Source organism: Micropterus dolomieu, linkage group LG13 (assembly GCF_021292245.1).
Source record: "Micropterus dolomieu isolate WLL.071019.BEF.003 ecotype Adirondacks linkage group LG13, ASM2129224v1, whole genome shotgun sequence".
Classification (NCBI taxonomy): Eukaryota; Metazoa; Chordata; class Actinopteri; order Centrarchiformes; family Centrarchidae; genus Micropterus; species Micropterus dolomieu.
The window spans coordinates 20,244,247-20,254,708 of record NC_060162.1 but is presented as its reverse complement, the minus strand read 5'-3'; positions in this window follow the sequence as shown (position 1 = coordinate 20,254,708).

The following is a 10,462-nucleotide window of genomic DNA, read 5'->3' as shown; positions in this document are numbered from 1 at the left end:
ACCATGTAAGTTACCATTGGCTATCAGCCTAAGTCTTTTCTCTTTTACGCCATAACTTGCTAATATGATATATATCTTAAACACATATCACAGAATTTCCCCTCGGAATTAATAAAGTTTTTCTGATTCCAATTCTGATTCTGAAGCTGTCAACAATAACTGAGACCCATGCGAGCTCTTACTAGTCTTGTACCGTGAGGATAATGTTGCAGCATGTAGACTCACGTTATGTACAGCAGCCTTCAGCAAAATCAATTAATTAATTTTACTTAAGTCACAGATGCTGATCACCCTCGCCTTAATAAAGGCAATGATCCAGCTGGATGACCTCTAGAGTAGGCGCTTCCCACACATTGATTTATTTGTGGCGACCTGACACATTATCAATGCTCTTTTTTGTTAGGCTACTATTTACAATGGGTAAAATCGTATTTGATCACAGAGCTCCGCTCCGCGCACAGCCTATATTCACTCAGCATCTCCTCTCGCGCCTGAGCGCCACAGTTATGCTGTCATTCTGTGGGAAACACTGTGTTTACAGACAATAATTGGGATTCATGTTGATGAATGTGGGCAGGAGGGTGAGTGTGAGCAAGCATTCTCAATGTGACAACCCTTTCCATTATTGGGTGGCTGGTAGTCACCCTATCTGCCATTTTGCTATTTTGGTTATGAAGTAATACCTATTTTCCACCATGTTGTCCACCTTTAGATGGCCTGCCTTACAACAAAGATGCGCTTTTTGTAGTCCATCTTCAGAACATTGTAGTTTCATCAGGCCACGTCAGTAACATCCGCCGTCGCATAATTACGTCGCCTAGAAAAGAGCAGTCGGATTCTCTTAGACCCGCCGTCCTCTTTTCCTAAGTCCTTATGAATTCTCCTTCACATCTTTCCTTGACCTCCATCGAGGTCAAAGTAAGGTGATTAGGAAAGGAGATTTTTTTGACTTTTCGGATGCAGCCTAAATCTAAATCTAAAGTAAAAGTGGTTGCTAAGCAGCTTAAAACTACCTTCGATGAGCACAATTTTCTTGTCATGTTTCTGTCTGGATTTCATGGTTGCACTGAAACTGATATTCGAGTCTCCAAATGCATGGATATGCAGGACAACACTGCTGCATCTCTTGGCAGCTTTTGACTATGGACCACAATCCTGGATCCTATTCTGTTTCCCTCTTCCATGCTTCCTCTTGGGCATGATTTTAAAGGTACCTCCTATCACTGTATTGTAGAAGATGTTCAATTACATATCATGAATGGCAGGTAAATTCTTACACCTCATAGCAGACAAAACAGAAAGTTCATATTTCTGCGTAAGTATGGCATACAGGATTATTACATGTGTCTGACCAAGTTGAAAATCAAATGTGTTTATTGATTTTCTGAATGGCCATACTGAAAGGTGAGGTGAAAAGCTGGCTGTCATAGAGAGGATGGAGACATGATATAATTGAAATATGGGGATAACGGCGTACATTTTCAGTCTCTGCTTGAAGGCATTAGTTGTGTTGCACTTGGTTGTTATCATGAAAAGTGACAAGAATAAAAAAGAGAGCTAGAGAGAGAAGTTTTTAACCCTGGCTCCCTACTCACCTGCACAAAGCTGGCCAATCACAGAGTGAAGTGGATGTGAATGTGAGTTTGTTGGTTTTGGAAAGCAACAAGCTGTTGAGACTGATGAAGTATACTGGCCCTTTAAGCTGACTTTGCCCCTTAGTTGAGGGAAATTCTAGTTTATTTTTCTCTCTTCTTTAAATTCGGCTCTTTCAAAAATCTAGGAGGAGTGTTTGGTTTATTTATGTTTTTTCCTTCTGAGAAACATTACAAAATTCAGGTCCACTGTGGCTTAAACTGACATGGATATGATTATTTCACCCCATCTAGACTATTGAAACTCACACTACACACGCACTACATCCCTGGATTGCTTACCAGTGTTGACAAAACTACAAAACATTTGAGCTCTACAAAGTCTCCAACATCAGTGCCTGACCTTACTAATTCTTTTGAAGCTGAATGGGAGCAACCAAGTGCAGCCACGTTCCAAACTATGGTGGAAAGCCTCCCCAGAAGGGAGGAGGCTGTTTTAACTCCCATGGTTTTGGAATGAGATTTTCAACAATTCCATAGGGGTGTAATGTTTGGGTGTTCAAATCCTTTTGCCATGCAGTATATGTTTGTGCATATTCTAGATGTTTGCTTGTACTTATGTACATCCCACACACTCTAGCGCGAGTACAGGAAAGAAATGCAAGGTCATGTGGTGCAAAAAGGCGATTTAAAATGGTTATTTTTCAGACATCGTTTTAAGATGATCCTCTCAGTGTCTGATCTCTAAATGAACGCTAACGTTTAAATCCCCCTCTCTCTCTCCTTTTTCGCCTCACTCTCTTTGATCCCAACCTGTTAAACCTCTGAGTTGTATTTGAATCCCAGGGGCCACAAACAAGATTTTTAAGTGAAAGTAGATCTTTAAATGTGCTGGCCTTCTTAGCCATTTGGGTGATGTATGCTAACAGATTTGAAGCTGTCTAAGCACTCCAGTACTGCATGTTGTCTTAACAAATTTCTGCCATTGATGAAAACAAAAAAGTATTTGTATGTACCTGAAAAGATTAAATTTTATATTCAACATTATTTTAACAGACATTTATAATAAGATCAAGAATCCCCTTTATGAGGGGATTGCTAAATCTCTGATTTCTATGGGAACCAAGAAAGCTATAACCTTGTAGTTCTAACGATAAAAATATAAAGTAAAGGATTATGCATAGTCTCCTTTTATTTATATACAGTCTATTATAGTCTCATCCTTGAATTTGAGGCAGAGTAGAAGCACGATAGGCCTCTGATCATTTATTGTCCTCTGTTAGAGGAAATTTGTTTCCACAGTCTATACACACATAAGAACAATTAAGGAACATCAATCAATCAAACTAACACAATCACATAGCCACAAGGAATACAAAGGGCACACACTCCGTTTAAGAGCCTTTAAAAGCATTAGGAATGATGCTTCATTGTAGTGTTGTTCTGAGTAAGGTAGTGTGGAAATAGATGTGGTCTGGTTAAGCAGATCAATTAACAGCCAACAGAAAATAAAACATTACAAATAGAGGTAACAGAAAGGCAGACACATCTGCTGATATGTTACTAGCTTTTCCACTCTAAAAGACAAATCCATCTATTAGCAGCTGTCTGTTCATGTACTTCATACATTTATTAAGTGTTTCAGATTATCAGATATTATTAACAGTGTTTGCTGGTCATGGCTGAAAAGCCCATTTATAGCAAAGACTCTATTGTGTGAACTGTAAACAAAACTTCAGTCATCCTATCACGATGCATACCTAGAGGACATTTTTAGGTCCACTAGGTGCTGTCAGAGACTGCTAGGCTGTGAATCCTATAGTCCAGAAATGTGGGATTAGTTAAGGCTGTTGCCTCTCCAGCTGCAGGTCAGTTTTATAAGCCTCTAAGATCTATTTGAAAGATAAAATTCATCCTCGGCCAAAGGTTAATCAAAACCTGATTAATTTAATGAAAAATATTTCATTCCTGATTATTTCTTTGTTTCCGTCATTCTGCAATTACACCCCCAAACACTAGTCAGCAGTAGCGGTACAGCGTCCACTGTGTTGACTTTTTCCGGCCGAGCAGGCTAACTTCCGGATTAGCACTCCGCTAACGTAAATGGGGGTAAAATTGTAAACGTGCGGCTGGTGTAGCCTTTTCAAATGTTACTGACCGAATGGATCACATTCTGATAGCGAAACAAGTATTTTCGCTCGGGTTGTGACGGTCAAATATACTGATTCACTGTGTTACAGCCGCCGTTTTGGCCGCTAGTAAATGTTACTTCAAAGCGCGGGGTACTTCCAGTCGGCTCGGAGGCATTGCGAGGCTACCTAGCCGACCAATCACAGAGCTTACGGTCCGCGTCGACTCGATGTGTAGTTACATTTTTGAGAAGGTGCATGTCAGGCGACGGCGTAGCCACTGCGTAGCCCCGTTGCCTACGGCGTTACCTACGACGTCGATTTGACACAGAAGTATAAATTGCACTTAAGGAGTTACAATATCACTAATAACATTACAGTTGATAATCCTGGTAATGGTCTGCAACATTGACATTTGGGAGTCAGCTTGTCTGCTTGTTAAACCCCCATGTCTCTCTTTCCATTGCTACATGTGTTAAATACAGAAGATGCAATGTGTAGGTGGAGGATTTGGAGTTGTTTAAAAGGTATACAGCCATCTAATACACACACATATGCAGATGACATATGGCACAACATATGGATGTTGTAATAACTAAACCTGACGGTTGCATAAAGACAGCTTATTTATTTTAACTGAAAAATTAGCACGGCATGGGCCCTAAGTTCCTGAGTACTGCTCAATACTTAAAGGCCATGTGTAATTCAAGCCTATAGCTTGTTTGTAAAATGTCAGTGTTGGAGTTACAAGGTAGATGAAGAGGTAGATAGAGACACATGGCGTTTTACAGTAATACCATTCATATAGGTCAAATAGGCATCAAGTCATTTAGCTGCTGTACTGGTTGATCTGTGATTGCTGCGTATTTACCAAGGATATCAAATCACTCTCTTTCTGTCTCCATTAAGACTTCCTGGTATTTACAGCAGCTTTAACATAGCATGACATCTGAATATTTAAGTAATCGAGAGTTATAATAAGATCAGAGGTTTGGCCAGCGGTGGATTTCCAGGCAAAGGATTAGGGTTAAGGTTAAGTATTTCTTGACCTTCTGAGATGTAAATAATCTCAATGTAAGGCCACCTTATTTTGCAATTTATTTGGTTGATTGAATTATTTTATGTATTCTACTGGAAACCAGGATTAGAAACATGGTAAAAGTTTATAATTTATTTATTTGCAAGGATAGTGCATATTAACATGACAGCTCAAAATATGCCAGAGTTAGCCAAAAGGCTATTTTTCATCTGTAGTCCTAGGCCCGATGTACAATAGGCACCCTGAAAATAGGTGATAGGTAAAACAAATTGATTGTCACATGGCAAAAATACAATAAACATTACATTTGCTACAGTAGCAGGAATACGATGCCAAAACAAACATGCAACAAGGAGTTCATGCGCTACAGAGCTTAAGTAGAAATGCAGCTGGAGGCGACAGAACATAAGAGCACAAGCTGCAGTTCATAAAACAACTACAGTCAATATTAAGAACACAGTCAAAGACATTAGTCAGTTATAATACAAAGCTTAAGAGGCAGAGTAAACATTAAAATGCAGCAGTATCGAAATTAAATAAAAAAAAACATGCAAGATGACTCAAGAACTCGGCGGTGGAAGTTCAGTGCTGGCATGTTTGACTGCTAAGGAGCCAACGTTTTACATTATACAATACATTATAACTATTAATTTCTCTGATTGACGTTGGGATGTTGTTCCATTCTTTTGAAGCTTTAATAGAAAAGGCTGACTGACTAAACGCAGTTTTCCTGAATGGAATGACACAGTCCCCTCTGGATGTTCCTCGAGTGAGCTGACTGGAGTTGGACCTTAAACTCAGAAACTCACTAAGAGGTGGAGGGGCCAGGCCATGAAGGATTTCATATGCTAGACAGATACTTGTGAACTTAATAAAATTTTCCCAACTTAATAAATTACATTTTGACAGAATATTGCAGTGATGAAATTGACATGGTTTCTTATCCAAAACTTTAAGTGTTTGCTTGTATAGGGATTGTATTGGTTTTAAAGTGGTGTGGTTGGCCTGAGACCAGATGGTGAGCCAGTAAGTCATATGCGAAAAAAATCAGTGAATGCATAAACATTTTGGCTGCTCGCAGTTATGCCACTGAATGGTATGGCTGTCCCTCATCTGGGTGGGTGTGGAGTTTGATTTCCCATGTGAAGGTAACGGGTAATTGGGACAGCAAGCACTGGAGATTTACCATTTATAAACACACACAAGGATACACAAATGTATACATTAATATTTGTCCACAGCTTAGAAATATAGGTTAACGCTACAAAAGTAAGTAGGAAGAGATATGCATTATTGGTCCCAGATGTTTCCATTATGGTCTTATTTTTGTGCGACATAGGTTTTCAGGATTAGAATTAAAAACATATGCAGCTCATGTGTTGAAATCTTAGAAGTGCAGATTTCCATATAGGATAGACAATAAAAGTAGTTGACTTTTCTATAAAATACTATATCTTTAATTCAGTGTATGGGTTACTGCTTATCTGGTTCTGAGTAGCAGTGCCAGTAGGGTAAGTAAGGCAGGCGAGACTTTCTTCTCCCCAGCCATATTCTCCAGCTCTGCTTGACTGATCCTGAGGCAAGGCTGGACATCGGGATTCTTATTCCAATCAGATGCACAAACAACCTCAGTTGGCTTCTTTCAAGGCTACTGTGAGTTAATTCTGGATGGTTGAGCTCCTAACTCTCTAAGGTTAAAGTCTGGAATGTCTTGGACCATGAAAAAAGTGGTAAATCAAGAGCTAGGACTTCAGACTCTCCATCATCACCATGACGGTCTGGCACCATGCCCACATCACTTGTATTGATCCATCTGCTGATGATCATGCACCATCTTTCCCTCACTAATGATTCAGTGAACAAGACACCGAGTTACTTGAACTACTTCACATGAGGCAGTAACTCTATCTCAACCTGAATGGAGCAATCTACAAGGCCTCAGACTTGGAGGTGCTGACTATGATTCAAAAACCTCAGGGTTTTCCCTTGTGAGTTGGTTAGCAAAAGTGTTGAGCCACTGATGATAAAATCCAGCTGGTCAACACAGTGCTTGAAGTGGAAAAAAGTAGGTGCCAGTTCAAAATTCAAAATATAATGAAATATAATTCAGATAATTCAATAATCAGCTTTACACAATGCAAATATGTTTCTTCTATATTTCACCTGCATTGCATGTTTTCCTTTTGTGCATTGTTTCATTTGTAATTTAACATTTCTTGTTGCTGTTTTTCAGAATATTTTTAACAAAAGCGTTCAAAAAGTGACGGAGACATTCAGATTCTGGCCTGTCCCCAGCATCCCCAGTGTAAATGACACCTATCTGTCAACACTTTTAAATGTCCCCATCCAGGCTGTGATTGGTCGGTTCACGACAAGTGACATTGACGAGCTACATTCAGCACACAGCTGCTTGAAAGACATGCCATAGAGCTTCTCTTCTCCCTCGTCTTTCTCCGCCGACAGAGATTAGGAGGCAGGCGAGAATGGGAACAGGTGAGCATCACGTAGTGCTCAGAAAACCTGATATGGAGAGGGCAGAGGAGAGTTCCAGCAGTCCCGGTACACAAGAAAATGTCCCGGTATGCCAAAGAGTAAAATATGGAGGTGCTGTACTGCAAACTTCATCTTAATGCAGACTCGACTGGGTAAAACGCATGTCGAATTGGTGATTATCAAACTCACTTCAGCCTGGTGTCTGACCTGTAGTAGGTGAATTTTATTCTCACAGCCTCTAATTTTCCCAGCTGGCAAAAATAGGGAAGGTTAACTTTTTCCCGACACTGCGACGTTCTGCTCTGTTTAATTACTGCTAATGAACATATGATCAAATTGATCAAGCAATCACCAGCTGAGCTGAATCACAAAGCTAATTTTGCGATCATTCCAGTTACTATCCGATATGTCTCACTCATTAAATATGTGGTCTCTCTAGCACCACTGCTTGTGTTTCCCCTGAAAGTTAACAAGCACTGTATTATATTTCATAAAAATGTAATTTCTTCTGATGTTAGAGGAGGGGCTCTTTATTTCAGGCAAGGAAGGACCTCATTTCCATAAAACTGAATTGGTGGCAAGGGACAACCCTAAGCCTGACGAGACCAAACAACTGCTCTTTTCTGAAGTCTCTGCTCCATAAAGGTGAATTGCTTAGTCTGACCTCTTACCTGGGACACATTTGTCTTGGAGACAACACATGATCCAACATCACTTGGACACACAAACTTTTCGACCACAATAAAGTACAGCAAAGAGAGTATTTCAGACACCACTGACCTCATTGAATATTCTCAACCCTAAATAATACTAGTGTGTTATTGTCACTGGCTCACAGGGTGAGGCAAAATTTACTTAATTTGAGTGTTTGGCTAAAATGCACCTAAAGAGTGAAGATACGAAGTAAAAGCATGGATTATTAAACTTTTAATGGTCAGGCAACATAGGGAGTAAATCCAGCCTCCCACCATGGGATGTAATATCATTACTAACTAGTTATGTCACAGATGGGGAAAGGATGGAGGTGGTGGCAGAAAGAGGCCCATGACCCAGTTTAGATCACATTGCAAAAAGATTATAACTGGAGTCACCAAAAATATGTTTTTGTAATGCATTTTCTGGTCTAATTCCTAAACACTTATTCCACTTATTTTATTGTAACCTTTGAGAAACCATGGGGTGGTTCGGTTTCTGGTCTTTCACTCCTTCCATCTGTGTCACACACATGGGGCGTTCCTCCTGAACCCTTGGAGAGAACTTGACTGATGTGTGACATCGCTTTCTCTCCCCCATGTTCCCCCCCCCAGTCCTTCCTCCATCACGTCACACAGCGTGTCCTGCGGGATCCGGGAAATGATTAAGGAAGACAGCTTCAAATACCTTTCAAGTCTCTCCCTGATGGCACCACAAAGTAGGTGGGCATGGAGAAGGTGGGAGTTGGCAAGAGGAGAATGCCAAGCTGCCTGGTAGAGAATGGAGGTAAGGTGAATATTTGATTGTATGGGTTCTGATGTATGTATGTGCGTAGGTGCCTGTCTATGTCTAGAGTTGAAGGTGTGAGTGTGTCATTTGCATTTGAAACCAGTATACTGTATGCAAATGGATATGCATGTGTGTGTGTGCGTGTGTGTGTGTGTGTGTGTGTGTGTGAATGTAAGGATAAGAAAGAAACACAAAAGAGGTGCAGATATGAGGAAAACTGAAAGATCAAGTTTGGCCTTTTGAGCTCCCGTAGAAGAAGATTTCATCTCCTTTAAATTTGTAATATGCTTCACATGTCTTGATCACAGTGACATACATAGAGGGTCCCTCATTGTGACATGCTGCTCATTGTGGCATGACAGGGTGTGTGCATGTGTGAATACATATCTTTGTGTGTATGTCTATGTACAGTTATGTGCCTATGTAAGTGTGCGCATGGGTCTATGTGAGGGAGAGATAATGAGATCTTGTTCAGCTGAGGCCTGGTCTTGATCCCCAGAAGCCCTGGACTCATTTCAGTGAGAAACCTCTGAACAGAGTGAATACGAGACTGAACACCTCTGGCAGGAACACAAGCCTGGTCTCATGTACAGGGATCCAAGCGGACCATGAGCCCGTTATGCACTATAAGCCTATATAAATCCAGGATGATGGTCATTGTTGTTTTTTGAAAGGATATTTTTATTTGTCATTATTACTCAATTTCCATTTTCCTTTTTTACAAGGAATACTATAATCTGTGTTGTTCCTCTGCTTCCACCTCACTCAGTAATCAGTTCAGATGCTTTCTATCTTTCTCCTGCAGGGCTTTTCTTAGTGTCTACCTTTTCTGAGCTGCCCTTTTTTTTTATCTCAGACTGTACAGCAGAAAGATGGTGCACTGGAACTTGTTTGATGGCCCAAGCGGGGGGGTTACTATTTTATTTAAGATGGCATCTATGACCCTAATTTTATGTATTTCAACAGAACAGTATCTTAAAAATATATACATTTCTATGTTTTACCTCTGTAAATTTGGTTTTGTGTCAGTTGGAATAATTCCAGTTAGATTTCAGAAGAGACCAGGATTATAAGAACAGTAAACCTTTTAAAAAGTATCTACTCACTGTAAATTCAGCACTGTAGTTAAACCTTCTTTGATCAAACTAAATTCTTCTGTCCAGTCATATATACCAACATTAGTCAAGAGGTCAGTCTATTAACATAAACACCAGCATGTTCACAAATAACTAAATAAAGGAGTTCACAGTTTGCAACAACTCTATTACATAACCATGTTTAGATAGTTTGTTTGATAGTTGAGGCAATGTTAGAAATGCTGTGTGGTGCCCTAGCGACTCCGAGGTATCACAGGAATGTAAGTATAAACACCTAATGCAAGCTGTAGGTCTTCTGGTATTAGCTGTCAACCCCCAAAATACACATTCATACATACCGGGAGCAATGTGGGGTTCAGTATTCTGATAAGTGGATCTACCCCCTCAGCCACAGCCACCCTACAACACTACATACAACACTAGCATTATTCCTGAATGAAAAAACACAGCCTCATCACTGATGTCAATGAGACCACGGAGTTGGCACAGCAGGGGTTGCGACGCTGAGGGCTCTGGCTAAAAACACAGGGTTCATCAACAAAAACATTGAATCAGACTCAATCAAATACATGCTAACCCATGTTCGGGGTAATGTTTACCATAGTTGTAAACTCCTGTCTTCCTTCCTTC